The sequence below is a fragment of the Protopterus annectens genome, chromosome 7.part1 (assembly GCF_019279795.1).
Source record: "Protopterus annectens isolate FY-2018-M chromosome 7.part1, PAN1.0, whole genome shotgun sequence".
Lineage (NCBI taxonomy): Eukaryota > Metazoa > Chordata > Ceratodontiformes > Protopteridae > Protopterus > Protopterus annectens.
Window position 1 is genome coordinate 449,125,863 of NC_056740.1, and position 16,076 is coordinate 449,141,938.

Consider the following 16,076-nt stretch of genomic DNA (forward strand, 5'->3'; position numbering starts at 1 on the left):
CCAGCAGAAAGTGAACTTTCAAGGGGAATTTGTTCTCATATTATAAACTATTTACCAAGAGGAGGAGGTTAGGGTAAAACTTACCTCTAATTTATAATAAATTTCAGATTTCTAGAGGAACTGGATGGGGTCATCCCCCACTGCCATTATTATTTGCCATCTGTTTGTAGGCCTCTAGCAGCTTTCACTTGTGCCTTGATGACTAAAGGATGGCAGTGGGGTACCCAACATCTGAAGATCTCCCTGTTCACAGATGGTATCCTATCACTGCTCATGAACCCTAAGAGGATTGTCCCTTGACGATTAGAGGATGGCAGTGGGGTATCCAACATCTGAAAATCTCCCTCTTCGCAGATGATGTCCTATTACTGCTCATGAGCCCTAAGAGGATTGTGCCTCAATGATTAGAGGATGGCAGTGGGTACCCAACATTCGAAGATCTCCCTGTTCGCATGTGATGTCCTATTAATGCTCACGAACCCTAAGAGGATTTGTTAGGCATCATTAATTGACTTACTTCAGCACTGCAGGGAAATGTCAGGGTATAAAAGTGACTTAGCTAAATAAATGCTATCTAATGGAACTGGAAACTTGTTAAGGGGCATACAAATATTTGAGTGGTTAGTTTGCTACTACATAGAAAAGAACTCACACAATACATTGGGAGTAACTCCAACGCAGCTCAATATTAGACCGTGATCAGAACTTTCATGCATTACAGCTATATCTTTTACTTCATCTATGCTATTTGACACTGTCCAATTGATCATCTCCCCATGTGTCAGTTACTGAAAAGGCTAAATGACAAGACAGCAACCTTCATTTGGGAAATGCAAAACCAAAAGTAGCCTGTGATAAATTCATTTTGATCTTCTGTGACAGAGGTTTGGATGTTCCAGAACTGCTGAGATAATGGCATGCAAGCTGTGTGTCAGAATTTCTCAGACTGCAAGCACCTTCTTATTGGTCTGTCTGGAAGGATGTTCAGAGTGAAAAATTCATTTTTGTTATTGTGATTCTTATGGTGCTGCTTACTGTGATGGAACTGAAGCCTTAAGACATTCAATCTTACTGGCTGGATTCTGCTGAAATCAAAGTCTGGTTATAGTTGCATTTACAGTCTGTTGCATACAGAAACTTGCAGAATATACACTGATGAGAGAATATACTTTACAGTATCAACTCAGAGCATTAACAAATAACTTTTATAATAAACCACACGGACTAATGTTGCCGCTTCAGGTATTGTTCTACTTTACTTCTCATATAGTACAGATGATGTGAGAGATATAACATTTACCTCAGGACAAATGTGTCCCTACCAATACCCCTAACATAACTGGATTTAATACAGACTTTATATATTTTTTTAGTTAAGCGCTCCCTCTTGGTTTTGGAAAGATGCTGCCTTGATGACACAAATGCTGACACATCTGTTCTTGTGCAAATGCTGATAAGTGCAGAAAAGCATATTTTTATGGAAACGCCTTGTGGATAAACTTTCTTAGAAAAATATATTTTTAAACTTTCTTAGAAAAGCATATTTTTCAAGAAAATGCCTTGTGGATAAACACATGTCCTGTTGTCCATTCTTTAAAGAAAGCAGATTAGATTTTTCAGATATATCCTGTTTTTTCACATTCTTGCCAAGTCTGTAAGAAGTCAGCTTTCTTGATGTGTGTGAAATACACTCATAAGCAAGTTCCTTATTTTTTTAAGCCACAGTCATTTAGTATGGATGCTGATCACATATTACTAAACACTGTTTCTGCATTTAAGCAAGCTTTATTTTATACCTTATTTATGTTGCATATTTGTAGCAAAGTTACTTTCAACCTTAAAACCTTGTTGAGCATAATCTTACACAGAGACCTTCAGCTAGGAATGTCCCCACTTTAAATTTTTTTGAATTAACACTGATTGCCCAAAGGGCAATGGATGTATTAAATTAATACCAAAAAATAAGATTTGCCCACGTAGTGCTCATACCAGGAGGTATAATCTTGAAAAACAAGTCTTGCAACCATTCATTCTTAGAAAATCCCAACAGTTTACTTAAAATACATAACACTCTGAGCATCAATCACTTTTTTTATATGTCAGGACTTCATTAGAACTATAATAATCGGGGCGAAGTCAGATCCTTTTATCAAATGATCCGAGTAACCAATCAAAGTAATATAAAACCAGTCTTTAAAAAAAAACAGTCTTTGAAATTCATTAAGCGTAAGGGATGTAACACCATAAGTAATCATAAATGACAATTAAAAAAGTATCCGTTATTAAAATCAATACATAATGAAGTTCATTAAATAAATAAAATTCTACCAATCCTGTGAGAAATAAAATTATCCAGTAAGCCATAGATTAATATTACAAAAAATCAAGGAACTCCTTGTGAAGTTAGTAAAAAGCTGGTTAGAAAGTTTCAGCCAATAAAACTTTCTGAACTAATCATTGAAACACAACAAGCACTCAATTATAGTTTAACACTTCTAATTTTTAAAGCTGGTGTAATGGAAATATTTTCATTAAGTCCAGGGGAACTTGCAACATTCAGTTTTAACGGCCACTTTAATTATTTATATTCTATTGTTTTCCCATTGAACACCCCCAAGTCATTCTTAAGAACCACCTATAAGATTCCAAATAGAAATTTCTCAAAACTAAAACGTCAAAGAGTGTTTCTTTAGTGAATTGTTACTGTTCTTATTTTTGATATCGTAATTGTGTGTGCAAATTCTTTTACGAAAAGGTTGCACTGTTTTGCCAATATAAAAATCAGAGCAACTCAAGCACTTAGCAATATAAATTACTCCTTTAGCTGAACAATTCCCTTTGGCTAAGGGCACTTTAATAATAACGTAACAGTCTAATTTAATAATTGTTTCTTCCATAATGAAACTGCATTGCTTACAAAAATCACATTTATGTACCATTTTCCTTGTTATTATGATTTCTTGAAAAAGATTTCTTATAAAAGTTTTTTATATTTAATCCTGTTTTAAAAATGAAATTTGGAGTTTCTTCTACTTTCTTATAAATTTAATCAGTTTTAAATATGCTCCAGTTGTTTTAATAATGTTTATGACAGAATGGTTGTGATCGTTGTATTGTATTAGTAGGACCTGCGAAAAAACTTTTTTAGTTGTGTTGTCTATAACCATAGGGTTATTGATATGAGATGAAAAATCAGAATATATAACAGGGAAATATTTAACCCCCCAGCCCTTTATTATTTCATCTCCTATTTTGTTTAATAATTGTCCAGGGTATCCCCTCTGTAAAAACATATTACAAATATTCCCATATTCTAGCATAAAAATATCAAAGTTTGAACCCATTATCACCAAATGTTGTAGTTTTTACTCATTTATGTACTTTCTCAGAGTATGTATTTTTAATAAGCCATTTTGGGATTTTGTAAGAACGAACAGTTGTAAGACACATTTTTTAGGATTATACCCCCTGGTGCAAACACTATGAAAGCAAATCTTTTTTGGAATTGGTTTCTTAGTTATCTTTTTTCTGCACGGACATATGGTCTTAGTTGGTTCTTATGTTAAATTAATCCATTTTCTTGCACTCGAGATGACAGAGGACCAAGCTGCTTTAATGGCATCAATTAGTAAGCAATGATCACCTTGACTCATGGTCTATAGTGCAGATAAAGTTTAAAATCCCTCCAAGATCGTTCCTCATGAATAGCTGCCTCCAGAAGTAAGTACAGAATATGAAAATTACAGTTAAAAGGGAGACCTATAGGCTGGACATATTGCAATTACACCAGAAAGCCAGACAGCACTTTCCTTTGCCTAAAGCTCTGATCTGTAGAGCATGTAGAGCATTGCATTTAAGTAAAGAGTCTGCAGTCTCTAAATGTAGAACAGGGTGTGTAAAGGTTCTAAAGACAACAACCACACCGCCAAGACTCCAGATGATAACAAGGCTGATGAGAAATGCTACCAAGATAAGGAGATTCAAGATGTTTGCCTGAAAGTGTATGCATAGCTATTTTAGGGTCTATATTAGAAGCATGAAAATGCATCTGAGCGAATACAGAAACAGCGACAAATATTCATTGAATCGCATTTAAGGAGGTCAATGAATATGTCATAGGGTAAGGAGATCGTTGGCCAACATCATGGAGTTGCCCTTTCCTTCCCTGTAGTGCGATCTCGGAGTTGGTATATTTAGTTAGGGGGTGTGGGGGCAGACCCTCCCACGTTGGGGTGAGTGGGGGGTGAAGTCCCCCACCTGTTTAAGGTGTTAAATTATTTTTTTTAGCGAACGGCCACGTAAGTTTTTTCCCTAGGGAAAGATTCGATTACGTGGCTGGTCGCTATTTTCAGGTTTCATGCATTATGTGTTGACTTTTATGTAGACGCACATATGCACTTTCGGTTTTATATAGACCTGTATTTTTATACCCCTGCTGAATACCTCTCAAATGTTCAGACTTTCACAGAATGCCCAGATTTTTACCCCATATTTTTGGTCTGTTCCTCATAAAATTTGTGTTTTTCTGGCAAATCACTGAGCTTTGAAATCACAAAATAATGACATGTATTTGACTTTCAGACCTTGAGAAAAAGCATGCTAACACAAATCCTGTTATTTTCACAACTTTTTAAGTTTATAAGAGCAATATTTAAAATCCATCTCTATTTTGGGCCTTTGCTCACCCATTATTTTAGCCTTTGGTTCACAATGGCTTTTTTTAAGCCTAGCCATGCATCCCAAATCTCAGAAAAGTTCTGGTGCCCTTGATAAGTGTAAGCAGGGGATTGGGAGAGGAAACATTTACAAGCAGGTCTGGAAGATGAACTCTTTGTCATAAGAGCTTGAGAGGTACGCCCTGCAGAAGCTCTTCCCAAGGGCAGACCCACAATGCTGGTGAGATCAGTCAGGACAAGTAGGGTGCTGGCTACACATTTTTTGGAAATGAGATGGATTGCATGTTTTTAGAATGGGGATGAAGAATCTCTTATGTATAGTATGCTGCAACAGCGCACTGTTATCTGAGGAAACATATTTCTTAGGACATGATAAAGAACTCGATCTCCCAAAACAAGTTTATGAACTATTCTCTTTACTGCTGCTCTGTGCCAAAAAGTCTATTACTAAAAAATGGAAAACAATTTACCTCCCCCAGCATAAAGGATATAAAATGCCTCATGACAGGCTTGATGAGTGCTGAAGAAAGTATAGTATCTAAGCAACACAGACAGAGGTTTAATGGTTCAGTGAATAAACTGACAAGCTTAGGGCCTACATTAGAAGGCAGTATAGTATCTAAGCAACACAGACAGAGGTTTAATGGTTCAGTGAATAAACTGACAAGCTTAGGGCCTACATTAGTAGGCAGTATAGTATCTAAGCGACACAGACAGAGGTTTAATGGTTCAGTCAAGAAACTGACAAGCTTAGGGCCTACATTAGTAGGCAGTATAGTATCTAAGCAACACAGACAGAGGTTTAAGGGTTCAGTGAATAAACTGACAAGCTTAGGGCCTACATTAGTAGGCAGTATAGTATCTAAGCAACACAGACAGAGGTTTAAGGGTTCAGTGAATAAACTGACAAGCTTAGGGCCTACATTAGTAGGCAGTATAGTATCTAAGTGATACAGACAGAGGTTTAATGGTTCAGTCAAGAAACTGACAAGCTTAGGGCCTACATTAGTAGGCAGTATAGCATCTAAGCGACACAGACAGAGATTTAATGGTTCAGTGGTTCAATGAATAAACTGACAAGCTTAGGGCCTACATTAGTCATTTTAAAGTTTTCCTAATAGACATCACTGGAGAATACAGAACTTTAGATAACTAGTTATCTATTGTCTGTTTAAATCATTTGCCAGTCTTACATGTCTAGGTAATGTATTCCACATCCTTTCTGACCTAATATGAAAGAAATATCTCTTTAACTTTGAATTAGAAATATGATTTTTTACATCTAAATTTTTCTTCCTTGTACCAATACCATAATCAATAAAGTCAGTATCTAAAATGGCAGCTAATAATTTGTCCTTAAAGCATCTATATATCACATTAGGGTTGGGAGGGTGGCCTAATGGTTAAGGTATTTGTCTTACAAACACAAGGTGCAGGGTTTGAGTCTCATAAGGGATTATTGGCTAGGTTTAAAATGGCTCGCAAGGGCAGTTAGCCTAGTACTAATCTGTGACTGTGACTGTGACTGTGACAACAATGTCACCTGTTAGAAACCAGTAAGGCAAATACAAATATACTGTATAGGATAAGTTATGACAGACATCTGTCTGTTTGGTAAAGGTTTTCTGAATCCATTCTAACTTATTCAGTTGCAAAACATTTCATGTGCATAAAGCCCCCCCCATATTCAATAATCGTTTTTATATTTGTTAAACAGATCTTTAGCAACACCTACCTCTGCTTGAGAAACATATTAAAACTTTTTTCATAAGACCATAACATTTCCTAATACTGTTAGTCACATTAACATTAAAATTAAGATTTGTGTCCACCATGATACCTAGATTTCTCATTACCTCAGAAGAAGCACAAATCTGATTGCCCAGGGTGTAAGAATATTGATTATTATTATGCCCAAAATGTAAAATAATACATTTTCAGTTGTTAAATCTCATACCTTTGGTTGTTATCCATTCCAGCAGGTTATCCAAGTAAGACTGCAACAGATACCAATCAAAAGTATTATGTAGAGTCTGCCTATCTTAATATCACTGGCAAACCTTCTTAACCATACAGCATTCAATTTTAGACATTCTGACATCACGCGACCAAATAAGAGTGGCCCCAAGACTGAACCCTGAGGCACTCCCCTGGCCATCAGTCTATACTTGGAATAGAAGTTTTTAATTCTCACTCTGTAGGTTCTACCAAGTAGCCCTGTGGATGCTCGCTTAGCTAAATAACCTGTTATCGGTTCTTTAGTTCTCAGTAAAGTCCTTACAACTGTTTCATGTGGATGGAGACAAAAGCCTTAGCCAGATCCAAAACCACATCAGCAGCTAGTGAGTTGTCCAGTAAGCTAGCAATCTGCTCATACAAACTTATCAATTTAGTGACACACATTCTCACAGAAAGGAATCCATGTTGATATATATTAGAGCTAAAGTCCAGAACTTGCTTACAGGAAAGCCACAGTGTCCTCTCAAACCACTCACCAAATAAGCAAGTAAAACTAAAAGGTTATTAGAAGGATTTGTACTTTTCTACTCTGTTCCATACTTTAACCACAAAAGTTATCTGTTTGCATTTCTTTAGTTTATTCTGGGACTTTAGTCTTGTATTTTAATTAGCAGTTGTGGAAAGACTGTGTTTCTGCATTATTTTGAACTTCTATTTCCACAAGTAGAAAAGCTTGTAAAAGCTATCCATTTGTGTTTTAAACCCTGCTAGGCCATAGTCTTGTAGCTTAATTCACAGTTGTGGTAGGACTATGTACTCCCACTATTCATTTCTTACTCCTTTTATTCTATAAACAGTGTCACTGCTAAATTTCTGCATAGTCGGGTTATTAAACTGTAGTAGAAGGTCAGTAGTGAGAGTTGTCTCTGCTTCAGTTTGTGCTTCAGTGAATTTATATTATACTTATCTTTTACCTGCTTAAAGTTGTATTCTGTATCTGCACCCTCCCCCACTAACACATTAAGGTGAAGTTTCTGAAAAAGCTCCAATATTGCCTTTATTTGACTGGATGTCTGTCTTGCTAACCTGCTTGTTGCATGAAAATTTTCCAACCCTATTACCCTTTTGCTGTGGTGGTTTTTGTGTGGTGGCTGTGTCTCTGGCTCCACCCCTTGTACTCTTCCCACACACTGTTTTCTATTAGCTCCATCATAAGTGCCCAGCCAGTAAACCAGTATTTCCCTTGAGTAAACCTTCTTTATTACAAATTGTGTCCTGGTTACTTTTCTGCAGCTCAGCAAAGTTTGGTATCCTAGCCTGCATCCCAGAAGTGTTTTACTTGTACCCAGTGCTATCCAGGCTAAGTTAAGCACTTTTGATTGCTAAATCGCACTTGCTTAAGTTATTTTGAGTGATTAATACTGCTTCCTGTTTTCTGCTTTTATGTGTGCACATCACCAAAGGTTTTTTTTATGCTGTTTCTCTCACTGTTACTGCTGTAAAACTGTTTGGAAATTGCCTTCAGCAAAGGATTTCCAGATAGCTGTTTAACCGGTTTGTGGTAGCATTACGCTTATGGGCCTATTCTACTGTGTTTTTACTTTAGGTGCACTGGGTTTATTCATCTTGTGATAGGAGGTTTATGCCTGATTTATATGAGTTGGGAAATACACAAAATGACTAGTAGTGTGGTCATTTTATTGGACAGAGGGGCCATTAGTTTTCTGTTTTTTCTGTGTTGCTAAAAATGTTTTGCATTTGCATGGGTTAGCAGTGCCCTGTACAGTAGCAAACATAGAGAAAGCAAACTTTCCCTGTAGAATGATTCATAGAACCGTACCCTGAAAAGCAGCAATATCAAGCAAATACTTTGTGCATCAATAAGCTTAGAGCAGCTAACTCGGCATCAAATGGCATACCTACCGATTTAGCAGAATTCAGTATTGTGTAAATATTAAAGTTAGTAGCATTTAGTAACATTTAGCATTATCTGCCCCAATAAAGTGCCCTTATTAGTCTGCAAAACCAAACCACCCTTAACAGACTTCTAACCCCCAATACACCACCTCCTAGCAGGTCAGAAATCAAAGGACCTGACAGCATGGAAATGCAACTTCCTAGCTTCTCTAGCCAGCTTGGTGGATATGGGCATCCTGAAACAATGTAGCAATTGCCTCATGCTTACTGACAACCACTTAATCCTTAATGTGGGCATCCTGAAACAATGTAGCAATTGCCTCATGCTTACTGACAACCACTTAATCCTTAATGTGGGCATCCTGAAACAATGTAGCAATTGCCTCATGCTTACTGATAACCACTTAATCCTTAATGTGGGCATCCTGAAACAATGTAGCAATTGCCTCATGCTTACTGACAACCACTTAATCCTTAATGTGGGCATCCTGAAACAATGTAGCAATTGCCTCATGCTTACTGACAACCACTTAATCCTTAATGTGGGCATCCTGAAACAATGTAGCAATTGCCTCCTGCTTACTGACAACCACTTAATCCTTAATGTGGGCATCCTGAAACAATGTAGCAATTGCCTCATGCTTACTGACAACCACTTAATCCTTAAAGAACCAGAAACAGTATGGGAAAGGTTTACTTACACAATGACACTGGAGGTGAAACTCTTGCATACAAGTGCACATCAGCTTGGCAAAACCATGCACACAACACCCACCTGTAATAGCACACAACATACACATAGACTAACTTATACTGAGGCACTTAAAAGCAATCTTCCTAAACAACAGAGATCACCTAGACCAGTCATTGTCGAAGCTATGCTTCAGCATGTCCTAAGGCACTCAGAAAAAAAAACAAAACCTAATACTCCACATAAAGTCACTTTCAATAGATCCCCAAACACTAATCTCCAAAGGAAAGCAAACACACTTTCCAGGACTCCCATCATAGGGGACTCCATAGTAAGATATACTGATGCCCCTCTAACCAGGTTGAACAAGTTGAAGAGAATTGTTATTCACTTTTCTGGAGCCCAGATCCACTAAATCATGCATGTACTCAAGACATTATGCCACAAGTACTAGTAAGATTTCATCACAGTCCATGTAGGTGAAACTGACCTGAGATGTACCTCCCAAGACTATATGAGAAGAGACATTACTGAGCTTTCAGATGATGTGTGTCAGGCTGGTATGAGCCTAGCACTGAGCAGCATGTTACCATCACTGAGGATGACACAATGATACAATGATACAATGTATCACTGAGGATGATGTCACAATGCATTGAGCAGCATGTTACCATCACTGAGGATGATACAATGTATCACTGAGGATAATTCAATGATACAATGATACAATGTATCATTGAGGATGATGTCACAATGCATTGAGCAGCATATTACCATCACTGAGGATGATGCAATGATACAATGTATCACTGAGGATAATTCAATGATACAATGATACAATGTATCACTGAGGATGATGTCATAATGCATTGAGCAGCATATTACCATCACTAAGGATGATACAATGATTCAATGTATCACTGAGGATGATGTCACAATGCTTTGAGCAGTATATTACCCTCACTGAGGATGATACAATGATATAATGATACAATGTATCACTGAGGATGATGTCATAATGCATTGAGCAGCATATTACCATCACCAAGGATGATACAATGATACAGTGATACAATGTATCACTGAGGATGATGTCATAATGCATTGAGCAGCATACTACCATCACCGAGGATGATACAATGATACAATGATACAATGTATCACTGAGTATGATATCATAATGCATTGAGCAGCATATTACCATCACCAAGGATGATACAATGATACAATGTATCACTGAGGATGATGTCACAGTGCATTGAGCAGCATATTACCCTCACTGAGGATGATACAATGATACAATGTATCACTGAAGATGATGTCACAATGCATTGAGCAGCATATTACCCTCATTGAGGATGATACAATGATGCAATGATACAATGTATCACTGAGAATGATGTCACAATGCAGTGAGCAGCATATTACCATCACTGAGGATGATACAATGATACAGTGATACAATGTATCACTGAGGATGACACAATGATACAATGATACAATGCATCACTGAGGATGATACAATGACAATGATACAATGATACAATGTATCACTGAGGATGATGTCACAATGCATTGAGCAGCATATTACCCTCACTGAGGATGATACAATGATACAATGATACAATGTATCACTGAGGATGATGTCACAATGCATTGAGCAGCATATTACCATCGCTGATGGTGATAAAATGATACAATGATATAATGATACAATGATACAATGATACACTGTATCACTGAGGATGATGTCACAATGCATTGAGCAGTATATTACCTTCACTGAGGATGATGCCATAATATGAGCAAAAATGATGATTTCAACAACAGTCTTCCTGGTGCCATTCTAAGCAGGTTCAGGATTTGTCAGCTTGGGAGTACATGGTTAACAGGCCATGTTGCTTTGCTAAGGATGATCTGTACCTCTCCCTTCTAGGCGTTCAAATAATGGTTAAAACTTTATCCACCTCCATAATGCCTTTTTTAGGTAATGTCAAATTGACAAACCTAACAACATAGCAAAATCAACTCAATTGAACCTCATGATGTTACTGCTCAATGCCAGGAGCCTAAACAAAAACTAAACTCCCTCCAAGCCCTCCTCACACTTGAGAATATAGACATCTGTGCAGTTACTGTGACATGGTTTAAAGAAATCTTCGGATTGCAGGGTTTCAGTACATTCCACACTTTTAGACCAGTAGCTGCACAGACAAGAGCTAAAGGTGGAGGTGTCTCTATATACATCAGTAACAAGCATACCTTTAGTGTGGCCAAACAGGATGACATGCTGGAGTTCCCTCATGTGCAAATCACCACAAAGTCCCGTACCATATCCTAGCCAGCTGTAGGTCACCCTCCATGTCCCAAGAAGTTCACAGTGTATACCTGGACCTACTGGAGACACTTACCATCCAGCATAACACCCTACTCTTGGGAGACTTTAATTACCCCTCTGTAGACTGGGAATCCTACATGGCCTCAAATCTACAGGCAAAGAGATTCCTTGACTTTGTAAATACAAACACCTTTGACCAAATAGCAAATGCATCTACTAGAGGCTACAACATACAAGACCTTGTGTTCACAAATATGGAAGAATGCTGCACCCACCCCAATGTCTCATCCTCCCTGGTAAGGTCAGACCATATGCCTCCTCTGAAATCAAAATCAGCTCTGTAATTCCACTATAAGCAGCAACAGTTAGGAACTATTCCAAGGTAAATTACCTTTTATTAAGTGGTGGTTTGTCAAAATTAAATGCCCTCCAAATCCCTCATAAACAAATCGCCCTGGTGACATCCCAAATTAAACAGGATCTACAACCAAAAGAAAAAAAAAGGAGTGGCAAAAATCAGGAAGGGTAATTCCAATAAAGATAAAAACTCTATCATCAAACTAAATACATAACTAAGAGGACTAATTAAGTCAGGCAAGGAAAACTTTGAGGTTAATATAGCCTCTCAGATAAAAGATATTTATAAGGACTTCTAAAGCTGTGGCAGAAACTGCTGGTTAATGGTGCCACATTCACTGAGCCTGGTGATATAGTGAACCTGTTAGAGGACAAATTCAGTTCCAACTTTACCCTCTCCTTACCCCAACCATCTCCAAAAAATGCCCTCAGACATAACCCTTCCGACTATAAATAGGGAGCATCTATTGGCTGCACTCACTAAAGCCAAGAACACGGCCTCAGTGACTTATCAGGACCCCTGGATTTAACTATAGTCTTAAAATAGGCTTTGTGGTACATGAATGGAGGACTGTGACGGTCATCCCCCTTCATAAGGGAGTCCCTTCAACAGATCCTGGAATCTGTAACTCATTAGTCTGACTAGTCTTATTTGCAAAGTGATGGAAAGAATTATCATGGGAAATATCAACAAGGACATAGGAGACCTCCAGACACTGGATCCATCCTAGTTTGGCTTTGTCAAAAGAAGGTCATACTTACTGAATGTAGTGGACGTCTTTGAAAAGGTCACTAAGGCAATGGATGACAGGAAAATGGTGTGTACTGCCTACGTAGATCTGGCTGAAGCATTTGATACAATATCCCACTGGGGCATTGTCAACAAACGTACAGAACTAGGTATAAATGCCTTTATAACATGCTGGATAGCTAGATGACTCCTGATAGGATCCAGGAGGTTAGAATCATTGAGGCCATCTACACAAAGAGACTGGTCAGCACTGGGGTCCCCCAGGGCTCTGTGATAGGTCCGCTCCTCTTTGTCATCTACTTCTTGGATGTCAAACCAATGTCAAAGGCCTCTGACTAACCAAGTTTGCAGATGATGGCAAACTGGAAGCAGTCAATGAATCACCTCAAGATGAGACAACCCTTCAGGAGGGTCAAGCACAGACAAATGGTTGGTGCCAAAGCTATGGCTTAAAACCTAATACCAAGAAATGCATTATAGTACCTTTTGGGAAGTCAGCCATCCTATGTCATTAATAAAACACCCCTAAAATTTGTTTCACTAGTCAGTGATCTGCGAACTCATGTAGATAGTAACTTAGCCTTCGACCAACATGTCTTCAAGGTAGTAAGAAAATCCTTCTATGTTGCTCAACGTATAAGCAAGGACATGGCATCTAGGTCCAGAGAGGTCATCATACCACTGTATTCATCCCTCATTTGATCCATCATAGAGTATAAGCCCTCTTCAGGATGTACCTGGCCAGACACATGCAGCAACTGGAATGTCCACAAAGGTCCCTTACAAGAGCAATACAGGGAATAAACACAATGTCCTCTGCTGATCGTCTCAGAGCCCTGTCTCTTTACTTGGTATCATACAAACTTCTGAGATTGCACAGTGGTGCAGTGGTTAATTTGTCAACTCACAGCAAGAGGTTATCCGGTTCGATTCTCGGCTGGGGTGCCTTCTGTACTGAGTCTGCATGTCCTCCCTGCATTCGTGTGGGTTTCCTCTGGGTGGTCTCGTTTCCTCCCATGTTACAAAGACATGCCTTTGGAGCATTTCTCCCTGGGCCTCTGCTGAAAATTGTCTCATTCCAAGTCAGACTTTCCTGGTCAACAAATGTTAAATAAATAAATAAACTAAATCTTTGCCTGGCATACTGTAAATCCTTGTACCCTGTTCTGATGAACCTTCTGCACATCTGCAAAAGAAATAGATCAGAACCACTATATTAAAAGAGTTAAATTTGAATTGCTCCAGTAGGTGCAGGTATGCACTGTGAACTTCTTGGGACATGGAGGGTGACCTATAGCTGGCTAGGATATGGTACGGGACTTTGTTTGTGTGTCATCCTGTTTGACCACACAAGAGGTATACTTGTTATTGATGACCAACATATTTCTCAGAGAATTCCCATAATTCTCTGGATCAGGCTCCCTATCCATGTGAAGCAGAGTTCTTCTCTATGCCTATTTAATCACAACTTGGACCAATGGATGAGTAACTGGAAATTCACCCCTGCACTGCCACCTATGTCTCTGATGGAAAGAGGCAGTCAATAAGTCACCCCCTGTATAAATGAAATTTGTGGGTCACATTTGGATTGCATGGCTAGGCTTATAAGAGCCCTAGTGGTCATTACTCTAGTATACAACTACGAGCCTATGACTCTATGAAGATGGAGCCCATGGTTCTGTTATCTTGAAGCATAGTGTTGGCAATAGATCAAAAGGAGGAGGGGATGTGCTGGGGTGTATTAAGCCAAATAAGTTCACTAGATTCATTAAACTAACTCAGGTGTACGTATTATCCTTTCCAGTGCTCATAATGTTTTTCTATTTATTTACTTTTTCTCTATTATATTTAAGTTTTCGTATTTTGAGAATGTTGAATGAATTGGTCTGTGTTAATACTGGGACTGCCTGTTTAGATTTTATCTGAGAATAAAGCTATTTTAACAAAGAAAGAAAGAAAAAAACAGAAAAGTGTATACAGTCCCAACGCCTCACATACTAGATAAGAACCTTGTCTGCATGCCGAGCACAGCTTCAGCCCAGTCCATAGCACTACCACAGCTGTCCTTAATTTCATGTATCATATTAACCTTCACAAGGACCCTGGAAATGTTGTGTCCTCTTTATTTCCTAACTTGTCTAAGTCTTCTTCATAGATCATCCTCACTAGGTGGTGACATCTGCTCTCCCACCCTCTCCTGGTTCCGGGGTACAGGCAGTAAAATGACAGAAAAAGCAATCACCATTTTAGCCCATCTCAGTCGGAGTCCCATAACAGTCAGTCTTGGGCCCCATAACCGATGACCGTATTATGAATAAGCCCTATGTTACTACTAATGACACATAAATGTCCTTCTCTGTGCTGGTGCTGCTACACTGGTAACCACAGTCCTTCTGAGAACATGAGAAAATACCCCAAAAGGATGTTTTCCTTCTGTAGAAACCTGTCTCAGCAATTCTCACCTCCTGCAACATGCTAAGCAAAGTTACTGTTTCAAACCAAAATCTATGTCCTATAAAAGAAAAATAACTTCTCCATCACCTCCTCAAACAACATCCCTATTGAATTTATGCCCCACACAAAGCTACTTAGTGACATTATAGATGACCACATAAAGTTTAATATTCAAATACCACAAGCCATCAAGAAACCCACAGAATAATTAGAATCCTATATTGTAGCAAACACTTTTTAACTAGAGATGTCAAGAACGTGATAGCCCCTGCGTATCTCCTACCTTCATTACTATACATTACCCCTGTCATAGGTTCATAGTTGCCATCTCAAAACGTAAAGAAAACAGCAAACTAAATAAACCAATATAGGAAGAAGCAAGCCAGGATCGACTAAACAGTATTTTATTGAGCGCTTTCGTTTTTTTAAATAAAAAAACTTCATCAGAATAGGACAAATACAAGTGAACAGTGACTGACCCAACTTATATGACAATCCTAATTTCAAAAGTGTTGATTGACAATCAACTTAAAGGTATAGTCTCTAACACACAAACAATAAATACATGCCCTAAAAGAATACACAAAAAATCTGTAAAAAATCCATCTATTATAAATACCATAAGTGTTGGATAGATAAACTCACAGAAATTGTTCAAAACATTTCAATATAAAATATATATATATATATATATATATATATATATATATATATATATATATATATATTTGTAAAAGATATATTGTTAAGTACATATTGTTCACATATATCCTTCTGCCCTTAATCTAAGTATAGGGCTAATAGAGATGTTACTATTAAGACCTGGATATTCGGTAGCATTAGTCCCCATCTGCCACCTTAATTCATAGTTGTGTACTAGGCTAATGGCCCTGGAGCCTTTACAAGCCTAGCCCATAGGATTACCCTGGCATC